At 42.5% G+C, this 20,861-nt stretch overlaps 1 long non-coding RNA gene across 2 annotated transcripts in view; it reads left to right on the forward strand.

The window, feature by feature from the left end:
• LOC118543609 (uncharacterized) overlaps nucleotides 1-12,997 on the forward strand; it is a 57,798-nt gene extending 44,801 nt beyond the window's left edge. For both annotated transcript variants that reach the window (XR_013445484.1, XR_013445487.1), the window contains exon 6: nucleotides 11,434-12,997. This is a non-coding gene — a long non-coding RNA (uncharacterized LOC118543609). The remainder of the gene's footprint in view (nucleotides 1-11,433) is intronic.
• Nucleotides 12,998-20,861: the final 7,864 nt, after the last annotated feature.

A 20,861-nucleotide genomic window follows, 5' to 3' on the forward strand; every position in this document is an offset into this window, starting at 1 on the left:
TCAGATTAACCAATCTTTTCACTTATTGCTTCTAGATTTTAAATCATAATTAAGAAAGTTTTATTCATTCTGAGGTTAAAGAGGAATTCACCCATCTTTTCTTCTAGAGTTTTGTGTTTTTATTTTTTTAACATTTAAATAAACACCATTTCCAATTTATTCTGGTGTATGCATGAGTAGAGAATTTTTTTTCCCCATATGGCTGTGCAGTTATCCCAGCACCCTTTATGAAAAAGTCCATCTTTTTCCTACTGTCTTAAGATGTTGTCTTTATTGTATACTAAATTTTCATATTCATGTGTGGCTGTTGCTAGATTTTCTATCCTGTGTCATGTATATTTATTTAAGCACCAATAGAAAGCCTTTTATTATGTATGTATGTATGTATGTATTTATTCAAGAGAGGGAGAGTGAGTGGAGGACAGCAGAGGGAGAGGGACAAGCAGACTCTGCTGAGCACAGAGCCAGATGCAGGGCTCAATCCCAGGACCCCAAGATCATGACCTGAGCAGAAATCACGACTTGGTCGCTCAGCCAACTGAGCCACCCATGTGCCCCTAGAAAGCCTTTACAATCATAGAAACTTCATAGTATGTTTTAATATCTGATAGGTCCACCCTCCCCTCCCTCATTCCTGTTCTTTTTCAGAGTGTTGTGCTTGCTTCTTCGTTATTCTGTAATCAACTTGTCTCTCCATAGAAAAAAATCGGATGATTTTTCATACTTAAATCACATTAAATTTGTACATTAGTTTAGTGAAAACTGATACCTTTTTGATACCAGATCTTCCTACCCAAGAATGTAGAATGTCTTTCCATTTGTTCGAGGCTACTTTTTGTGTCTATTAGGAGTGTTTTCTAGTTTTCTTCACATGGGTTTCAGACATTCTTTTGCAGGATTTATGCCTAAATATTTTCTTCTCTTTTTGCTATCATAAATGAGCTCTTCTATATCTTTGTATTAGTTTTTGTTTATCATATCTAATGGGTATTTTTCTTTGTTAATTAAAAAAAATCACTACCTTACAAAAGTCTTTAATTGTCATAATAGCTTTTCCTTTGATTCTTTTCAGTTTTCCGGATATGTAATTATGAAGTGAACATTTTTTTTATATTAGCAACTCTGAGGAAATGTATGAAATCTGAATTCCTGAGAGAGTACACCTCTTACGAACTGTGTGAGTAGCATCAGTGTAGTTTCCACAACTTGTTAGCAACTAGGAAAATTCTGCAAGGAAAAAATATAGCTTTTTAAGTGTTCAAAACTGGCATCTCAAAGTTATAAAGTTGGCTTCAGCATTGCAGAAATGTGCTTTTTCCACCTCTTTGATGGCTGTTCTCCAATGGCTCTTCCTTCTCTGACGGCTCTTCCTTTTCTCTGTCCTTTACCCCATTTTCTTATATAATAACACACATCCAGGAAGGCTCTTCCTGCTCAGACCCTTACAGCTTTCTCCCATGTTAGGCTTCTTCTTGGAGCCCCTCTTTACTCTTCAGCCTGTGTCTCCGATTCCTTCTATTGCTCTCTCTCAATCTCCTTTTTGGTCTTATGCTTTTATTTTCCCTATTTTCTCCTTTATAATTCCATTGGTGAGCACATTGGAGTATAATTAGGACTAAGTAAAAAAATAAAATCCCATCCAGGAAATGAGGTCTTAATACTAATATATGAAAACTTTTTACTGTACATGTTTTTTTTTTTTTTTAAAGATTTTATTTATTTATTTGAGACAGAGAGAATGAGAGAGAGAGAGCACATGAGAGGGGGGAGGGTCAGAGGGAGAAGCAGGCTCCCTGCCGAGCAGGGAGCCCGATGCGGGACTCAATCCAGGGACTCCAGGATCATGACCTGAGCCGAAGGCAGTTGCTTAACCAACTGAGCCACCCAGGCGCCTTTACTGTACATGTTTAAGGTTTTGTTCCTAGAAAGGCTGCTTTTTGTGTGTAATGTAAAGCACACAGTACATAGCTTAGCTTATCCTGAAGATCCTCAATGATAAGAATAATGGTGAAAATCTCCATTTAGTGGGCATCTCCCACATGCCAGATATTGTGCTAGAAACTCATCCATCCATTTAACAAATATTTATCGAGTTCCAGGAACCATTCAAAGTGCTGTGGATAAAGTCTGAATTCTCAGTCCTCACTGAGCTTACATTATAGGAGGAAGACAGAAAATAAATGACATAAATCAACAAAATATATAAGATCCATCTTCACCCTGCTCCTCTAGAAAGTAAAGGTTGAGGTCAGGGTGGGGAGAATATTCTCATAAGGACATTGGCTTTTGCTTGGCATGAGACAGGAAGCTGTTGGAGGGAGATCTTAGAACAGAGGAGGTGACATTAAGCTGACTTAAGTTTTTCACAGGATCAGAACAACCCTGCAAAGTCAGTGATTCAGGCTCCAGAAATGCACTAATTTCCTGATGGTCACACAGAGAGAAGGTGGTGGAGCCAGGACTGGAAACCAACTACTCTCTCGCTCGTAAGCTCTTCCTGTCTCTACTAGGGGTATTTCCTTCCAAATATTTTAGTTGCAAAGTTTTTATTCTACACGTCCCATTTATGCCTCCTTTCAGGCCCGCATATTTCTGCTTGTTGGAGAGTGAAGTTGTGTTAAGTCTGGATTCTCTCACTCCTTCCAAAAGTATTTTTTCACTTCCTGTCATGTGTTTGGCGCCATAAATTGTACTCAGGGGCATAAAAGAGGTAAAAGACAAGGTCTCTACTCACAAGATGTTTATAGACAAGCTGTAAAGAGAAGACAGATTTTGTATTTAAATTATTTAAATCCAATGATTTTTATTTGTGGGGGGGGATCTTACTCGTTTCATGTAATCACTAAAAGAAAATTGCTTCTTTTTTCAATTTTTTTTTTTGAAGAATAGCCCCATCTGAGAACTGGAAACAGACAAAATATAGGATTTCCTGTTCAATTTTATAGATTTTTACTTCCAGCTTGACTATTCAGTTAGCACATGAAAAGATGACTCCCCCCGCTCCCCAAGCCTAAGCCTCCACAAACCCAACCTGTGATCAGAAAATCCAGCTGTGCACTTGCTATTTCTCACCTCAGGGCCGGGAATAAAGATTCAGCAATCCCTGCTGAACTGACAGTGTTGCCAGTGACACCTGAGGCAAAGTAAAAACCAGCTCAGCAGTTCTGTGGCTGCTGAGCCGCGGGGCAGAGCGTGAGTCAGAGCAAGGTGCTCCCTGGGCTGGGGCCGGTGGGAAGAGCTTCAATCACAGTGGGCAAAAGTGTTCCGTATCAGAATCTGCCCTCTCACTTTGATTAGAAGATGTGACAAGGCAAGTGTTGGGTCAAATGACTGTTCTGTTTACCTTCGGCCACCGTATCAGTGGTTTTCAAGACATAAATCCATCAGTCCTGCCCCTGGCCTTCTTGCTGGAGATTCCAGAAAGCATTATGCTTTAGAGAACCAGCTCTGGATACAGATTGAACATGCAAGGGGTTGAGGTCCACTGCTCCTGCATTCTGCCTATAAATTGTGCAATCTCTAAGAAATGACTCATGAAGTCATTCAGTTTTTTAAGGAAGTCATTCAATTTTTTAAGTAACCCACAGGAGCTCTATTTAGGTCTTGCAGAGTCCACAGTGGGCAGCCAACAGAGCTGTACTTGGGCTCTGCTGCCTCCCTGCTCTGTGTAAATGTGCACAATCTCTCCAGCTTTACAGATTAGAATACATCCATGACCTCTACTAGAAACAAACAATGATCTCCATCTTACCTAACCTGTTCTCAGATAATGTGTCCTATTAAGTAGATCTCCACACTGGTTTCTTATAGCTGGTATTTAATGTCCTATAGGCCTGGAGTTCTTTCCTTATCATAGCTGCTTCTTACATGGTTCTGAAGTCATCCATCCATCCATCTCTCTATCCATTCAATGAATAAACATTTATTAAGAGCCTGTTACTTGCCAAGTATTTTGAAACTTGGTGTCCATCCCTTCCCTTTGAGAAGCTGATGGTTCAGGGGATTCATACTTATGCCCTTTGCTTCCTTATTTGAATGTCTTTGCTATGGTAAGTTTACAAAAGAGGGAGTCTTCCAGGGAACTATGCTTTCTTTACCGATCAAGTTTCCATATGTTAGAAATCTCCAAGATTCAGTATTAGAAGTCATTACAATAAGGAAGTCCTGATTTATTTTGTATGGGAAAATCTACTTAGCAGTGGTAAATTTTCATTCCTCCTCCCCCAAACCAAAAAAGATAGAAATGATTTCTTACAATTACTTTTAATTTTTTAAAAGATTTTATTTATTTATTTGACAGAGAGAGAGAGCGCGCACAAGCAGAGGGAGTGGCCGGCAGAGGGAGAGGGAGAAACAGGCTCATGCACGGCTCAATCCCAGGACCCTGGGATCATGACCTGAGCCGAAGGCAGGTGCTTAATTGACTGAGCCACCCAGGCTCCCTTAGTTTTTCTTTTTTTTTTTTAAAGTAAGTTGTTTAGGCAAGTTCCTCTTAGCTCCAAAAACATAAGCAATATTGGTTTCAGGTTTTGAAATAAGTCTGAAGATATGAATGTTAGAGTAACTAGTTGGAAATACACTTGAAGCATGCAGAATCGAGCCTGCCAAATAGTTTTGCACTGATTATGAAAAAATTAGATTTTTAATGTGTAGCAAATTAAATTGAATTTAAATATGGATCTACCAAAGAGTGTAGAAGCATAAGAATCTGGTTTTTTTCAATTCTCATATCACTTCCCTTTGTCATTAAAAATGTATTTTTACTGTCAATTCCAATTTAAATTAAATTGTGTGCATGTGCAAACTGTGTATTCAAATGAAAGTGATATAGTAGATTGTGGTAATAGAAGGACACTGAGGCTTGGTATGAAGAGTTTAATGGGGTTCACACTATATCATACTTTCCAGTGAGAAGAGCTCCAGGTCTGCCCTGAACCAGCAAGCACTTTCAGATTTCCTATCCTGTTCCTCTGTGTGTGTCAGTGACAGTGTAGTGATAGAAGACAGACAGAGCAGGACTAAATGCAGGAAGAGTTAAAAATACCATCTCTGAAATGAGAATGTGTCTTACAATCAACGTTTCTTAGATTTGTTGAAATATGGTTATCAGTGGGCTGGAATGCAGGAGTCTTTTTTTTTTTTTTTAATTAATTAATTAATTAATTTATTTATTTATTTATTTATTTCAGAGAGAGAGAGAGAGAGTGGGGGGGGCAGGGGGAAAGGGAGAGTGCAATAAGCAGACTCCCTGCTGATCCCAGCACCCTGAGATCAGGACCTGAGCCGAAATCAAGAGTTGGAGGCTCAACCAACTGAGCCACCCAGGTGCCCTGGGAATGCAGGAGTCTTAATGCTGGCCAGCTGATCAAATGTAGCTACGTCTCCTTCAGCTTGGAATTCCCACTGTCCCTAGGACAGTGCCTTATACACCCATAGTAAACTCTCAAGTATTTGTTATTAAAGAAAAATATTGAAGAACTATAGCTGAAGAATACTAGACGACCCAGTTATTCTGGAGATTAGTGTTAGTTAATTTAATTAGTTCAGATAGAGAGACATTCCTAGAGTAGATTAATAGCCTCATTCAAATACTTTTATCCATAAGTGGTCCTTCATGGACTATCCACTTATGGACTCGGCATTGAATAAAATGTACTCCTAAACATGTTTCCATGTTTCCCTAACTCTGAAAGGTTTCCTTCAGGTTTCCAGGAGATTCCCAGGTATGAGGACTCCTGAGAAGCCAGTTGGTTTCTAGGACCACCCAGCAGGGAGAAAATACCTTGGATTCTCCTCCATCCGAGGATGGAGATGACTCCTCGGGGTCTTCAGGTTGCTTCCCCAAACAAATATTTTTTGCGTGCCTCCCACATGTGCTAGGGATACAGCCCTGAGCAAGACAGATGACGTCTCTGCTGTCATAGAACTGAAGTTCCAGAATGCTGTGTAACGCACGTGAAAGGCATTCGTGCAATACTCAGTGTTGAGTAGGAATGCCAGGAATGTTAGTTGCTTTTCTTTCCAGGGAGAGCTCACAAGCTAGGAAAGGCAGTGAGCCTCCTCTCCCCATTCACACTCTCATCTAGCTCTTCAATGCCCGGGCATTGTTTTCTTGTAAAAAACGTCTGCCCTGGTGCACTGGAGAACATGTGGTTGCTGCTGATGGGAGCCTGTCTGGAAGAAGCTGCGGCAGACATCTGTACATATTAGTCTAAGAAAGTGTTCCCAGTCCTTTAAGAAAACCATTACTTGGCTCACTGCAGGCTAATTGCATTTGTTCAGCCATTGTGAAATGGATGCAGATGGGATGAGGGAGCTAAGAAATATCCTACTGTTAAATCAGAAATAAAGCCACTTGCTCAGGAGACACTATTACCTGAGATGAGCTTTTCACCAAGAAGTGGGAAATTGTTTGGTAAATTTCTTTTTTCTGCTCAAGCAACTCTTTTAATTAATTTTTACTGACCTACTCCTCCTTTAACAAAAAAAGTGTGATCATATAAAGAATTGGGCTTGTTGACCGTGCCTTACAGGGTTAAAAGGTGAAGATGAAGGAGACAAATCTGTTCCTTTAAGTCTGGGACAAAGCTTTGTTGTGTTAGGCTCTGCAACTTTCATAATGAGCCACAATGGATACAATGTTGTCTTATTATCTTATCATGGCTGTGTGGGTATGAAAAGATCTTATTTTTTAAATAAGTGCCATTATGGGAATAACAACCAAAAACGAGAGTCACGTGTTAATGGGAAGAAGGGCACAGCATTTTGATAAAAATACGTGAGATCTCTCTATTTAAAGGAGACAGGTTAATACTGTAACATAGTTTCTTCTATCCCATAAAGGCATCTTATCTATTGGTTTGGTTAAATGATGCCGTATTGTTTTCTTTTCATTAGTAATTAAACATAAAGGTGTAGTGTCATTTAGTAACTTGATTCCCTATGGTAGAAATTCTAAAAGTGTTTCAGAGTTTGGGGAGAGATGTTAATCCTATCAGGGAGTAAATGTTCTAGAAAACTGTTGTTCACTAACCTTATTGTATCGGTAGCTTGAAGAAAAATGTCCTATTGAAGCTCTATATTATTGACTCATGTTGCCCAGTATCTGAGACACACAAGCTTATGAAGGTTATTAGAGAGGAGCAGGGTTAACAGCATGCAGCTGGGAGGGGATAATACAGAGAGTTGGACCCTTGGGAAAAGAACCCCAGCCCAACCTACCAGTTGGCTGGTCAACCAGTTGGCTGGTCAACCACATAGGTGAAGTTCCTTTCTCAAGGTTATGCAGTCCGTCAGAGCAGCACCAGGACAAGAACCTAGGTCTCCTGAACTAGCCAGGTCTGCTTCCACCTTTAAAAAAAAATGCTATGGTCACCCCTCTTAAACATCCTACAGGGCCTGTGATGAAAGAACACTTGGAAGTCTTGTTAATTCCAAGTTTGTTTGTGGGACTGGTTTACGGACAAGGTACTCTGTCTTCAATGGTTTGGCTTCCAGTTCCAAATGGAAAGTAAGCAAAGTTCTTACATCAGGATCAGGGGATGAGTGGGTTTCCATGGCTTCCTTAAGGTGCCATAGACTTATATCAAGAAAAAAAGCTCTATTGTGAGTGATGCTGTGATAGACATGGAGGTGTAGACACCTCTTCGAGACCCTGTCTTCACTTCCTTTGGGGTATACCCAGAAGTGGGATTGCTGGATCATATGGTCGTTCTATTTTTAATTTTTTGAGGGCAATGTGGATGGTCTTAGAGGGCATTATGCTAAGTGAAATAAGCCAGAGAAAGATAATTATTGTGTAGCACCACTTACCTATGGAATTTTAAAAAGCCAAACATAGAAACAGAGAGTAGAAATGGTGGCTACCAGGGGTGGCAGAAATGGGGAGACATTGGCCAAAAAGTACAAACTTTCAGTTAGAAGATCAATAAGCTCTGAAGATCTAATGCACAGCATTGTGATTATAGATGGGAATACTATATTTATATATTTGAAAGTTACTAAGAGAGTAGATCTTAGATGTTCTGACCACAAAAAGAACTAGCAATTATGTGACAGGATAGAGGTGTTAGCTATCGCTGCGGTGGTAATCACATTGCCATGTATAAATGTATCGAATCAATACTTATGTCTATTGTATCTCAATAAAGTCGGAAAAAGAAAAGGAAAAAAGACTCTACTACCACTTATCGTAGCATCTGGAAGGGTTGAGCCAAAGGCTCCTGTGGCTCGGGTAACTATCTGTCCTGGTTTGCCTAGGATTGAGAAATTTCCCAGGAAACTGGAACTTCCCAGTGCTAAAACTGGGAAAGTTCTGAACATACTGGGATGAGGTGCTCACCCTATCTGTGGCAGGAAGGAAATCTACATTTCGCACTGGGAATACATACACACACCCACACAGACACGCACACACGTATGATTCATGGATCTAACCTTGGAATGTTAACCAGCTTGTTAGCATCCTAGATACTGGATGGCAAAAACCAAAAACGATTCTAAAAATACTTTAGCCAAAATCCTGTTCAAAGTTTGCAAATACATAATAAATGTCTGTCCTCTGTATCATGATTTGAAAGTGATGAAGGTTTTCTACTGCTGGCCACATGAGACATACAGCACCCAAGTTTCTGGAGTGAAATTTCATCATTCTTGAAGCTTCTTGGAGTTTTAAAGATTCAGTAAAGGCGATGACAGACTCTCCAAATTGCAGCGTGGCTAAAAATTTGGGTAGCGAAGCCTATCTGTTTTTAAACTGTGAGGGAGCTCCTGCCACTTTATTAAGCTGTTGTTTTCCTTACATTGCAGTTATCTGAAGGGACACTTCCCCTCCACTCCTGCTTTCCAGAGCACAGTAACCATAACTACCTCTTATTTGGGAAATTGCATGTGGGTTGCTCCTCCACTTGATTAATACATGGAGTCAATATTTTTGCTCCATTTTACGGTGTCCCAGTGAGGGGCCGTGTTGCTTGAATATTCACCTTCTCCTCCTCTCTCTTTCCCTTCTCTCCTGCCATAAGAGCGGGTACACTAGACATTCTATTTCTAGCAGGAGGGAGAAACCAGTGTTAAGTGGAAGTCTTGCTTGCCGTTTATTGACAAGATATCTGGGCGCACAACCTGCAGCATCCATAGGCACATTTATCACTGCAGTTCTCAAAATGAGGCACAACAAGGGACTCTACGCTCAGTTGCTTGACTCTTTGGTGAAGAACACCTCCTCCTGAAATTTCAGCTTCCTTCCTTCTTCTTTTTTTTTCTTTTCCTGACTTTCTGGTTTTCCTGCAGATCAACCTACCTTGATCTGGGCCATGAACTTGTATCCCTCTTCTTTCCTACTTGTGCAGATGGACATTAGAAACATACACAACATGAGGGGCTTTAAATGCCATGGCGTGGCTGAGCCCCTGTGTCTAAAAGGGATACCGATTAGGGACAGTGTTCACAGGAATCATCAGATGCTAGAGTCTCGGTTTCATGCTCTTGTTACTTACTCATGTGTTTCTGTTTTAGAGATTTCCTCTGTTTACTTTTTTTTTTTAAAGATTTTATTTATTTATTTGAGAGAGAGAGAGAGCACAAAAGGGGGGAGGGTCAGAGGGAGAAGCAGACTCCCTGCTCAGCAGGGAGCCCGATGGGGGACTCGATCCTGGAACTCCAGGATCATGACCTGAGCAGAAGGCAGTCACTTAACCAACTGAGCCACCCAGGAGCCCCGTCCTCCATCTACTTTTAACCACTGTATTCAGAAGAAAAATGAGAGACACAAAATAAACTGAGAAGTGGAGTGGCCTTGGAGGGATCAGAGAAAATGAGACACTCTGTGTCTCTGAATGTTTGGGGTCTTCTCTTCTCTCTCTTGAGCTTTCTTGTTTTCTTCTTCTTCATCTAGTAATCAAAGCCCGCACTCACTGCTGGTGGGGGACCCTCCAGGCGAGAGGATGGATAGGGAGGATGTGGGGGCAGAGTTCTGGAGATCCGGGCAGGTGAAGGGTGGGACTTGCAGGCAGAACCTGGATCATCTCATGGAGAAGATTTCCAGGAGAAGGACATGCTTGCTGCATGGAGGTAAATCCCCTGAGTGTGTTTGGGGGTGTAGGAATGCATGTCCACTGAGAAAGAGAGTGCCAGCAAAGTGAGAAGCCCCAGACTAACCAAAACTCATACAACTAAACCAATGGACTTCTTACTGTTTGTTCCTAGTTATCACAAAGCCCAAATGTCTCATAGGTGTAGTGTTTTAGATTTACCTTGCAGCAAGTTTACTTGTCTGCAGGAGAACATTCTACACACATCTAGCTCCTGCGTGTGTGGAAAAGCACACTGAGTCTCCCAGACGGGTGGACCCCAGGGATGATGGACTTTGCAGGCTCAGGGTCCAAGGGCAACAAGATTCTTCACATGTCCAGAACTTTACCCATATGTCCTATCCTCTTAAGCCTTTGGGAAGGAAGGGGGATTAAGAGAACAGAAGGGTAAGAAGGTAGGAAGAAAGGGCAGTCTTCCACATTTCCTCTTTTGACCCATCCACACAGACTTTCTGAATTGATTCCAGCCAGGTTATCCAAGTACTTGCTTAACAAGTGTTGGAAGAATGTTCTTGTTGCACATAAAATCTCCACTCTCAGCTTCAGCTGAAACTCCATTCATCTGGACTAGAGTAGACACAAAGCCTTGTTATATAAGTATAATGGGAGACCATGGGTTGGTATAAAAGGTGCCATGCCAACGTGCAAATGATGGAATCAGATCCTATCCTGTTTTAATGGGGGAAAATAAAGGCACTGCCTGGACAGAGTGGGGGAGAAAAGGAAAGGTAGAGATGGTACGGATCTCAGTTAAACTTCAAGGATCTAGCTCTTTTCTCTTCATCTGCCCTGCTTTATTGATGTTTAAGGCAAAAAGTGACCTTAAAGGCCAGCTGGTTCAATATAGTCATTTCACAAGTGAGGATCATGTGCCCCCAGAGGTCAACACCTCACCGAGCGTTGTCAGGATGGTCAATGGCAAAGTACATCAAGGAGCAGCAATCTTGATTTGCAGTCCTGTGCTCTTTTCACAGCAATATGTCGTTTCCAATGTCCGAGGGCAAAATGAACACCAGGGGCTATGTTCCCTGCCAAAGCTGTGCACAGAGGGGATGCCCCTTCGGAGGGATGGGAGGGTGGTAGGCAATGAATTATTAGCTGTCCCCCAGCTACTTCTTCCTGAGAATTCTCCCCAGGACCCTGCATCTACAAGTTTGCTGGGGGCTTACTGTGGCCCTATTTGCAAACTTACACATTGTCAATGTTCTCATTCTGGTCTAGATTTGATAATTGGCAGATATTTGTTGTAGCCAGATTTTTTTTTTTTTTTTAATTCTGGTTTTGTCTGGACAATTGTGTTCTGCCTATCTTCCCCATCTTCGCCCTCTTTCTTTTTTCTAAGGTGTTCTGTTAGGTCTCATTGTTCAAATTCAGCTGGAATTCACCACTTCCCCACCATCCAACCCTGTCTCTGTTGAGTAGCAGTCTCGAAATCGGGCATCGAATGAATGCAGACCTGAGCACCATGGAGCACACAGAGAAGACCCTCTCTCAGGTCAACGCACGCTCTTTGTCAAGTGATGGACGCCTCTGTTGGGGGTCACGTGGTGGCTGTCCCCTTGGCACTGTTTTACCGTGTGACCTGAGGCACTCTCTGGGCCTCAGGCTCTTCATCAAGGAATGACAATAGCTCAGATAGCTCTGTTCAACTCACAGAGTTGGGAAAATAAAATGTGGGTAACAAAACAGGGTCACACATTATAAAGCGCTGTGCAAATACTCGACACTGCATCACAGGATCCTACATGTTCATACTCTGAGAACCTCAAAGGTCTGTGGAAAAACAGTTAAATTTAACACAGATTTTATTTTAGAAAACAAGTTATTTTTTTTTAAAGAATTCATATTGTTAAAAAAATGAGATAACACATCATTTCAGGCAAAGGAGAACGGTTCTGTTTTAGAATTCTCTAGTTATCCTCTACCTTCTCCGAGTATAATTGAGTGCTATAATACTGTTTATTGCTCTCTATTCCTTTGGGTGTTGCAGTATATTGAGTAAATTCATAGAGTGCTATGGAGTAGCTGTCCAATTCACCGGATTACAAATGAGAGGATGAACAAGCTGCTTCACTGACCATTTGTTCCGGGGGTTCCCATTATGGGGCCATTTTGATGAGTCCATCAAACCAGGGGCACGGTGGAGTAGGCAGCTGCAATTCGTGCCTCAGAGACGCACACCGCTTCTGGATCTCCACCCTCAACGTTATTTCCATGTTGTAAGAACACCACATGATTTCAGAGTTGGTAGAATCATCGGATGATATCTGATCCACTTTCCTTTTAAAGCCTACAGGATGGAGGTGGAGAGAGACTCGGAGTCCTGTGGAGACCGCAGAGCCGTGGTTCTCACCCCTGAGCCCGTTTCTTGATGGCTCTTTCATGGATTCAAGGAGATGGCTGTAGTCTTTAGTTTGGGGATACAGGAAAATATTCCAGGGCAGTGGTTCTCAAGCAAGGGGATTTTTTTTGCCCCCTCTACCCTCGGTAGACGTTTGTCAATGTCTAGAGACATTTCTGCCATGATTGGGTGGCGGTGCCACTGGCATCTGGGGGTCCAAGGACAGGGATGCTGTTAAACATCCCACAGTGCCCAGGACAGCCCCCACAACAAAGCAGGATCCAGCTCAAAATGCCAGTCGTGCTGAGGCTGAGACACCCTGGTGTCTAGATGGACTGGTAAGACTTAGATTCAAGCCCTGGATCTATATCCTCTGTCTTCCTAAGTAGGTTGACCAACTGCTCTGTGACTCAGTTGCCTCATCTGTAAAATGGGTATCATAATAGTGCCTATTGCATAGGATTGTCACCAGGGCTAAATAAAACACTGCACGTAAAACAGAGGGACTGTCATGTGTTGGTGCTAAGTAACTAGGCTAACTAGGTGTATGTTGGTAAAATCAAGTAGGGCCTGCGTCAATGCCCGTGGGCACTCACAGCTTGGTAGGGCAGACAGACCCTTAAATTCTGCTTCCAGTACCCCTAAGGGAGGGAGCAGCCCAGTCAGCTTGGAAACCTCTGAAGGCGAGGATTGTCTCTTTCCCCTCCCTGTCCTCAGGATCTAGCACAGGATCTCACTAACTGGTAAACAGGTAAGTGAATGAATGGAGGAATTAGGGAAGCTTCTAAAAAATGTGCTCCTTGCTTGAATCAGATAACAGTAACATAACATAAAAAATAAACACTAACACGGCATAAACAACGAACCATAGGAACATTGTCTATGTGTGAATTATCTGAGTGAGGGGAGAGGGCACTTTGGGCCAGGGCACAGCGCTCAGGAAGATCTGAGGGTAGGAAAGAGCTAGATGTCCTCAGGGAGCCTCAGGTGCCCCAAGTGTGAGCTTTCCACTCTTGAATTTTTATAGAATGGACAAAGTTGAATCCAGAAAGAAATGCCTCTGCTTTGCTGGCCTTTAGCTGGTGGCACCGGCGGCCATATGCCCGGGCCACCCAGCTCCCGGAGACCGATGGATTTAGGAATATATGCTTTTTGGAACCTAACCTGTTTTTAAGGACAAGGCCCTTGGCAGGGCAATTCTCTGAGGCTGAAGATGTACTTGTGTGGGAATTTGGGGGGTTAGGGCCAGAAGGGAGGGCAGACGGTGAAGGCTTGGGTGCCAGACCGGGGAGGTTAAATTGGACCAGAGGGTTGATGTTGTCCCATTTGCATTATAAGAATCAGCGATGGCTGACATAGAAACCGACATATATCATGTGGCGATGGCATGCTCTGTGACAGGCCCCCCTCTGATAACCTTACAAGTATTTGCTCATGTAACCCACATGACGACTTCACCAAGCAGGCACTATTTTTTCCCCTGGTTCACAGATGGGCCAACTGAGGCACAGGGGGTTCGGTAGCAGCTGGTAAGAGGTAGATCCAGGATTCGAGCTCTCACATTCTATTCCGGACTCCATGCTCTTAATCCCTATGCTGTCCATGAACTTGGTAATAGTGCCCAGTGCACATTAACGGGGCTCCTGTCAGCAATGGGGGGAGGCAGGAGAAAGGCTTGCGGAGCCAGGGACAAAGGTGAGGGGCACTGGCATTGAGACAGGGGCGTGGGGATGAGGTGGGGAGGGAGTCCAGAGCGGTTATGGAACCACTGACCCTACCTGCAGGTGGCCCGAGGCAGAGGGAGGGGTCATGGGTACTATGCCAGCTTTCAGTAAAGAAGATCCTGGTTTGCTATTTTAATTGTATTTTTCTTAAGGCTGAGAAGTTTTAAACGTTGATCCAGAAGCCAGTGTGAAAGTTCTTCAACATTTCAGTGATGAAAGGATGAAATAATCCCCAAGGGAAACCGGCTCAGCTTTATTAGGGCAATCTCTCTTCTGGGCTCACTCTCCGCAGGGCAGTCTGTGCATTTAGTTTGGAGACCGTGAGGCTAATGCCACCTGGGGCCAGGGGCGAATAGGCTGAGGGATCCCACCACGGCAAGATGCCCACAGGCAGGTCTTTTCAACGTAGAGCTCGGATGTATTTTGGCCTTTGGCTCCTACTTATTAAAAAACCAGCTTATTGTTAATGTGTGAATTATATTATTGAGTTCCCGACATGCTGGGTTTACAGTTTTATGACATCAAATCTGTGGATTGTGTTGTTGAAACTTCTTCAATTGCTTTTTCATTGACTAGAAAGCGATTCTTCATGCAGACTAATTTTTCTCCCATATTTTCTTGAGTTTCGTGTCTCTTGCATATTTAATTCTTGAAGACATCAGCAACGTATTTTTGTATGAGGGTTTCTGTACCTGATTTTCTTCTAGTTCCATTTATTGAAAAATTGATAGCCTTTGTATATTTCCAGGATTTGTTTCACGTTTACCTCTCCTTTTCCACTCATCTGTTTACTTCTTGCACCATACAATGCTTTTCAATTATTATAGCTTTAAAATATGTTTTAATATTTATTAATGAAAGCCCCTCTCCCTCCTCTTTAAAAATTTTTAATTAATAATGATCATTCTGTTGGGCTTTCGTATTTTCTATTTTTAATATTATTTGTTTATTTGTATTATATATTATTTGTAAGAACTATAACTAGGTAGATTGTAAGGATCTGATCCCCCAGCTTGGATGTGTGTTGATGAAGAAGCAGTCTGAGGAATGCCCAGGTCCCTCATTTTATGTGTCTCTAGGAGGAAGGTAGGACATTTCCAACCAAGAACAGAAAAGAGAGCAGCTTGGGGGCTGGGTGGACCCCGAGGACTGGGGAGGAGGGTGTGGGAACTTGGCTGGGGGACACAAACAATGTAGTCAGTTTGAATACTTGCTAAAACATCCATGAAGAGGGTTTTATTGGTGAGTCCCGGACAGACATCTAGGTTTGGGAGACCCCAGCGTTCAGTGCTCATGGAAGCCCTGGGTTTGTACGGAATTCCTCCCCTGAGCACAGAGGGCTCCAGGGAAGGGGGCTGAGCAACATTTTGAAGAGGCCCGCAGAAGAAAAGGATTGAAGGAAGCAGACTGAAGAGAGCTAGGGAGAAAACTGGGAAGAGAGTGGAGGCGCCAAAGCCATGGAAGACAGAGGAAGATGACGGCCAAACCCTGCCTCCAGGACAGACGAGACAAGGAAGGAAGAATGGCTGTAGTATTTATAGTTCTTTTTTTTTTTTTTATTATGTTATGTTAATCACCATACATTACATCATTAATTTTTGATGTAGTGTTCCATGATTCATTGTTTGCATGTAACACCCAGTGCTCCATTCAATACATGCCCTCCTTAGTACCCATCACCAGACTAACCCATCCCTCTGCCACCCCCCCCCCCGCTCTAGAACCCTCAGTTTGTTTCTCAGAGTCCATAGGCTGTTGTATTTAATAGCACTGAGGCATCGGTGTGGGGTTTCAGGCGAGTGGTGCACGCAGAAACAGATGTCAGTATTGCGGACAGAGGGGAGAAGGAAGAGAGACCCGGCTGGGAGTGAGGGGCAGGCTGGTCAGGCAGACACTGCAAACACTTGCTGGATTATAAATGGAGGGCATTCCCATCTCCTGGGGCTCCTGGGCGATCAATGCCTTCCGGACAGAAGTCCACCTTAAGGCTACTTTTCTGATATCATCATTGCCATGCCAACTTCCTTTTCCTTATTTTTAGCTTGGTGTGTCTTTTCCATCCCTTTCCTTTCAAACCGTCTGTATATTATATCATATATTATATTATGTTAGAGTTTCTGTATGTGCAGGCGTCTGCTGGACAAGTTCAACAATAATCTAGATCTGGTAAGCCGATGGTCTCAAGACTCCTCTTACTTGACCTTTCCACAAATTTCTACAATATTTTCCATAGTTACTCACTCCTTCATTTTTGAAACCGAGCCTGGGCGTCTGCGTGGGGAATGGAAAAAATTATAGGCCTCCTAAGAGAAAGTAAATCTTTTCCATAAAGTGGCCTGACACAGCGTCCAAACATACACTATTCATGTGGTTGAGGAATCCCAAGCCAAGAGATTAGTTTAAAACATATGCCAGGGCAGCAAACCTTCGGGATTCTCAGCAAAACAAAGGCTAAACCACTCTGCAGGGACATTTCCACAACCCAGAGAAGGTGGGAGTCCCACGGGAGACAAGCTCACGATTAAGTAAAATACAGAACACAGGGAAAGCGATCTTTTACAATATGTGCACTTGACTTCATCTTGCTGGAGAGTTGGAGAGCTTTTTTAATCCAAACGGCATGAATTTCTCTAAAAACTCCCAAGTTCTTACCTAGTATCTTTTAAAATGTTATATGTGCCCCATTTTCTCTATTTCTTCTTCTGAAACTATTTTCTAGGCATGTTGGACTTTCTCATTTTATTCTTCATGAATTCTAATGATGCTTTTATATACATATGTATACACACACATATGCATGGATGCACATGTGCATATATATATGTAGTTTAAAATTCATTTTTTAAAAATTCATTTTTGTTAAAGTACTATATGTACAATATTTAAAGCAAAATGGTTCTATAAGACTCGTGACAACATAGGGAAGAGTCCCTGCCTCACAGTAGATTTCAGCTTCCAAATGCAACCATTTCCAACTCTTTTTTTTTTTTTTAAGATTTTATTTATTTATTTGACAGAGAGAGCAAGAGAGCACAAGCTGGGGGAACAGTACGTGGGTGAGGGAGAAGCAGGCTCCCCGCCAAGCAGGGAGCCCCATGCGGGGCTCGACCCCAGGACCCTGGGATCATGACCTGAGCCGAAGGCAGACGCTTAACCGACTGAGCCACCCAGGCGCGCCAACCATTTCCAACTCTTTTATTTCTTTCTTCTGATATTTGCCTCCGTATTGCTACAACACAATATCCACCTGAGGGAATTAGCTCTTTTTTAAAAAAATTAATTTCCTTGATGCCTTTCTCTTCCTTCCACTATCTTTCAAACTTGTCATGGAAGTTTTTCTTTCTACTGTCATATTTTCATTTTCCAAGAAATTATTTTTGTGCCCTGGTTGTTTCCTTTTTGATTGTGTCCCATTCTTGTTTAATGTATGTGCTGTTTTCTCTTATAACTCTGAGGATATTAGTTATAGTTGTGGGTTTTGTTTTTGCTTCTTCTTTTTCTATTTCTTCTGCTTCTGTTCGTTGCTTTCTTCTTCTCTTCCCTTCCCTAGCCTTCCCTACTCTTCCCTTCCTTCCCCTGCTCTCATCCCCTCTCCTCTCCTCTTTTTGACACACAGAGCTTCTGATGAACTTTTAAACCGTCAGTCTTAAATACGAACCCAGCCAAAAATTACCAGACATTGGAGGAAAGTATCTTGTATAAAAAAGAGTAGATGCTTTTTCTGAGGCTGCTCAGTTTTTCAAAGGGCACATTGTGCACTTTCCCTTCCGAGGGGCAGACCTCCACTGTCAAGGTTCTTAACCTCAAATGTAGGTGGGGGCCTGGAGCCCATCTTGCAGTATGCAGAATTTCACTTACTCCCTCATTTATTAAGCCTGGTCCTTGCCCGAGGTGGAGCTGGGTTTTGCTGAGTCCAGAGTCTCAGAGCTTTCTGCAAAGGAATGAGAGGAGAACTGGATCCAACCTCCTCTGATTCAGTCTTCCTGCCAGTTCTATTCTGCGGTCTACACTCACCCCTGCTCTCAGAGGTACCAGAGGCTTTGCAGCAGGAACCAGCCTGCATTCAGGTTTTGCCATTGTTAGCTTAGATTTGAGTTTTCCATGGGCTAAATGTTTATTATTCATGTTTTATTACTGCATCTTCTCTCCCATTCCATTTGTCCTTTTGAATTCCTCCTTTTTTTATCACTACCACCTGAATGGAATTTTCAGGAAGCAGAGGTGATAAATGTTTGTATTAAAGCTGTTTATATTAAAGCTGCCATTTTCAACTAGAGATCCACTCCCCCTTCATTTCTGGAAAAGACCTCTTTATCTCTCTGTGCTGCATTCTGAATAATTTGTTCGGATCTAGAGCTTTCCGTTGGTAAATTCTATCTTCAGTTTTATCTATTTAACCTGACAACTAACTTTAATTTTAATGGTCATATTTTTTTTTCCTTTTTGCTCGGAAAAATCTACCTCTCTCCCCCCATGTTTTCCTGTGTTTTTCACTATGATTATTTTCTTTATCTTTCATCTGTCTTCTCTTTTATCCTTTTTAACAGATATGCTTTATGATCTCTTTAGGACTTTTCTAATCTCTCACGCTCTTGACTCTGCAGCTTCTGTTATCTTTCTTTCTTTTCTTCTGCTTTCGTGATTGCTGAATCACCATTATGGTGAACCAGATCCTCTTCTGTTCTTTAATTTTTGACAATGAGCTCATCTGTAGTGGAGGTTTATTTCTTTCCGTAGGAGGCCTACTTAAGTGCCCTGAGTTATAGAAGAGCCCCTGCTGAGTGTTGTAACGTTTGTTCCTGCTGGTAACCATGGGGTTCACTTTTCTGAGATTTTTGTTATTTGTTGAGATCCCTGTATTATTTGGATAGTGTACATTTAGACCCCACATCTATGCCATGTACAAAATTACTGTTTTGATTTTTCATTGGAGACTTTAATATTATTTTTCACCCAGATGCCTAGGTAGAGATAAGCCTTGCCACTTTTTATTTATTTATTTATTTATTTATTTATTTATTTATTTATTTGAGAGAGAGAGAGAGAGCACTCTCGTGCTCGAGGCAGGGAGGGGCAGAGGGAGAGGCAGAGAATCTCAAGCAGATTCCATGTTGAGCGTGGAACCCGTGCTCAGCCTGATGCTGGGCTCGATCTCACAACACTGAGATCATGACTTGAGTCAAAAGCAAGAGTTGGATGCTTAATTGTTTGAGCCACCCTGGCGCCACAAGCCTTGCCACTTTCTTAGGCCAGTAAGAAGATATTCTTTATTGCCGTTTGTGCCGGTTATTCAGGTATGGGCTCTTGGCTTTAACCTCCTGCTTCCATACTCTGTTTCTGATGCCAGGGATGGGATTCTGCAAGCTGTAGTTCCCCTCCGCCATCTGGCTATCTTTCAGCTTTCGCCAAAGGGGCGTCACAGTGAGAATAGAAGGCAGGAGGAGAGAGAAAAGGCTTCCTGTTTGCTCGCTGTTCCTGAAGCATCATTCTGGCAATGGTTCATCATCTCAGTGATGCAGTGCTTCTAGTTTCTGGCGTCTTTTTCTACCACCAGTGCAGCATCTCCCAAGATACCAATATCAGCTGGGTAGCACTTCTTCCTTCAACCTCCGTGTCTTAGGTCTGCAAGGATCCTCCTCCAAAATTTAGGTTCTAATAACCCCACTTCTGGGCAAGAACATATGGGTCCAGACCAATAACTATGTTAAGCAGTTTCTAAGATGACTCCCAATCACCTCTGACTCCTGGTATTCACGCCCTTGTGTAATTCCCACCCCTTGAACATGAGCTGGACCTAACAAACAAACAGAATGCAGCAAAAATAATGAGATGCCACTTCTGAGATTGCTTATAGAAAGATTTCGGCTTCCATCTTGCTTCTCCTCTCTCACTCTCTTGCTTGCTTGCTCTGTTGGAAGTAGGCTGCCATGTTTCAAGCTGTCCTAAAGGGAGACCCGGGGATGAGGCCATACCCAACAATAAACTGAGGCCCTCAAGCCAACAGTGTATGAGGAACTGAATCCTGCCAACAGCCGCATGAGTGAGCTTGGAGGCAGATCTACCCCCACTTGGCACTTCAATTGCAGCTTTGTGAGGGACCCTGGGTCAGAGGGCCCAGCTAAGCCATACCCAGATGCCTGACCTACAGAAACTGTGAGATAATAAATGTTTGTTGTTTTAAGCTAAAACGTTTTGGGGAAATGTGTTAGACGCTCTACATAACTAAATCTACCCCATTTCTGATAACAGAATAACTTTTTGAGGGAGCAGAAGAGCTCCAAAGATGCTAGCACTTCCAGTTATCTCTAGCTCCCAGGTGTCCAAGGCCTCACTATTTCTCCCAACATGGTCATTAGAACCCTGACCCTCAGGTATTAGGGTCCATGTTCAAGATCCACATTACACAGTATCATGTCTCTGCAGGCTTACACTTAGTTTCTGACAGCCTGGGAAAATTTCTCTTATGTTTGAACTTGACAGTGTACTTCAAAGTATTTTGTAATATCTACCCAGGATTTCTCTGTGTTTGAGGGAGAAATGGACATCCTCCTCAGTCCAGTTCCCCCTCAGTTCAGTTCTCTATGCCAGAAGTCCCAGGTCAAGGAGAAGACTCTGGATTTTTATACATAAAATCGGGAAGTCTTTGTATCTTAATTCTTAATATTTAAACAGATTGATCTTTACCGGTTGTTAAAACACAAACTC

This window comes from Halichoerus grypus, chromosome 2, assembly GCF_964656455.1.
Source record: "Halichoerus grypus chromosome 2, mHalGry1.hap1.1, whole genome shotgun sequence".
NCBI lineage: Eukaryota > Metazoa > Chordata > Mammalia > Carnivora > Phocidae > Halichoerus > Halichoerus grypus.